The sequence below is a fragment of the Cynara cardunculus genome (assembly GCF_001531365.2).
Source record: "Cynara cardunculus var. scolymus isolate 2C chromosome LG 9, CcrdV1, whole genome shotgun sequence".
NCBI lineage: Eukaryota > Viridiplantae > Streptophyta > Magnoliopsida > Asterales > Asteraceae > Cynara > Cynara cardunculus.
This window is the reverse complement of record NC_037536.1, coordinates 9,687,450-9,690,435: the sequence shown is the minus strand read 5'-3', so window position 1 is coordinate 9,690,435 and position 2,986 is coordinate 9,687,450.

Genomic DNA, 2,986 nt, shown 5'->3' with positions numbered 1-2,986 from the left:
ATTATAATAAAAAAATAAAATAAAGAAATTACATAAAAATGAGAACTTTTAAATAGTTGATTTGATATTAACATTGATATATTTTGTTTCAAAATTTTATAATATTTTCAAATTTATATTTTATTCAAAAATAAAATCATTATTGTTTTCTTAAAAACACATAAAATCGTATCATAACATCGACATGGACAAATAATAAAATAGAACATTAAAATCTAGATGTGTCTCGCTGCATTGTGCGAGTACTCTTCTAGTGTATATATTATATATAGAGAGAGATGTGTTTAAACAAAAAAAAAAACTAAATAAGAGAATATAAAAACGGCTAAATCATGTGCCAAATCACATGATTTTAGTGTAAAATCACATGTGATTCCATTATTTTCTTATTCTTTTATTTAATTACTGTTCTCGTCTGAAACTTACATGCGCTCTCTCTCTCTCTCTCTCTATATATATATATATATATATATAGGGTATATTTCTTTTACAACCTTGTGTATTTGTACAACCCTTGCAACCCAATTAATTGAGATATTTATAGAAATGATGAGAGTTCATTTATTATGATTTGAATATTTATGGAATATAAATAGAGTTCATTAATTATGATTAATACTTTATATTARKAAACAATCMAAACTTCTATGAAATCACATATTCATCAAATRAAATGGACGGTTGAGATTGGGTTGTATTGGTTGCACAAATGTCAAAGGTTGTATAATAACCAACCTCTATATATATATATATATATAAGAAACATATATACGCAGAAGGACCACTAGTAATCATAATATAATGGGGATCCTGAGTGGTTTTGAATCCAAACAATCAACCCTTCCTCTGACCTTTGACGCTCTTTTCAGTCATCAGGAGGTAATAATGTTGGGATCTGAGTCAGCGTTCTTCTTATTCCTAAGTTGCGTATACATCTCTTATGGTTTACGAAAACAAAATGGGTTAGCTGATATATAGACATTTCAACAACATAACAGTTGTAAATCGAATATATTTGTTACCTATTTTTAATAATATAGTTTTCTACCAATGGGAGTCATCATGCTAACACATGTATCTGGTTAGCCTAAAAGTTTGTCCAACACTTGCAACCTAAATTAATAGTATCACTACATTTATTATTATGTACTCTATATTAACCAATCCTATAAAATAAAATAATTAATTTAGAAAATTTATTGTCCCTCTAGCCTCCTTTGCATAAATATAGCTCGAACGATCGATCAGTATGTGGGTCCGACGTACCCTCCACAAAAAAGTAGGGTTCACGACCCCATGTGTGTATCTACACTAGACAAGTTAAGTTGTTAGTAGATAAGAAAATATTATATATTCAAAAACTTCATATATTTAGTAGATCTACCATTTGATGTTGATGTTGTGCAACGCCAATCAATCACCCGATGTGCTTGAACGACACCCCCTCAAACGTGATCACTCGATTGGCTTTACTAGCCCTAGATTGAGATCTCCGATGGTCAGTACTACACATCTGCTAAAACCGTAACACAAAAATCAATATAAAATAAACCACATGCACATACCTGATCAAACATAGACAGCTAAGACGGCTTTAGGATCCAGAAACGGTGGCGACGACCTTCCTTGTCAATTGAAAACTCATGGTTGGAAGCTTATGATAACTATAAGATGAGGGATCATAGCTTCATAATTAGGGATTGGTGAAGATGCCATTGATTAGCATTAGATTCATATATAAGTCCAAACCACCAACATGCATGCATCCATTGTAAGTTGAGTTTAAATCATTATATGTTATGCTAAATTTTATAAGTATTTATTTACTAATTGAATACGAGTGGAGATCATCTATGTAGCAAAATGGTCGGAGGTTTTTACGAAAACAATTGTTTTAGTCTTTGATGTGAATGTCACGTCTGAATATATTTCAAGATAGATTTATACTGAATTTGTTGTATTTAGTTTTGCAAAGATATTATAACAATTTTGGTTTTATCATGAAAATAATCTACTTTTATTCAATTGTTTTGATGGTTTTTGTTAAGAGAAAATGGTTTTGTATAAAAATATAAATCACAAAAATTAAATAAAGAATTGATTTCATTATTAACATATATGTACAAGTAGAGGAGTTGGTGAGGGGCAATTGGTGCATATGCTTTATTTAGTATTTATGTCAGTAACCTAATCCAAGATATATGTCTTTTATCTCTTAATTGTTATAAAATGATCTCTTTATATATATATATATATATATATATAGAGAGAGAGAGAGAGAGAGAGAAAGGGTATTATTTTATCATTTCCTTATAAAAACGTACTTTTTATTCTTTATTTTTGTCGTCTCTATTAATTAATAAACAGAATATCAAGAGTAAATTATATTTTTATTTCTTATCATTATCATTTACCATCTTTTTTAAACTAATTACAATTTTAATCATTGTAATTGTCATTTGTTTCACTTTAGATCTTGTTAATTAACTTTAATTAATCTTTTCTTTTCTGTTTTTTGTTTTATTAAATTATAAAGTAAATTACGATTTTAATTCCTATAGGTTGTCTTTTTCTATTTGTATCTTTCCAACCATTTCATTTTGGTCAGTTTATATTATTATATTAATTAATTAGTTAATGATAACTTTAAACATAATATGTATTTTATTTTGTAAATTACATTGTTAGAAAGTCTTGTTCGTACATTTAAAATAAGTTAAGTATTGAATATTTTATTTTTATTTTTTTCAATTTATTTAATATATAGATCTATAAACCTGTCTATACTAATTCAAAAAAACATTCTCTATTTTAAGACGTGTTCAAAAAGCGTACATTTTTTCTTGTTTATTTAAGATGAAAATCGAAATTTATCATTTTTAGATATTTCATTTTATTAAATATTTTTTAAATATCAAAGAAGAAACTTTATAATGTAATTATTAGTTTTATTAGTTTTTATAGTTATCGTAACGAAAATTAAATA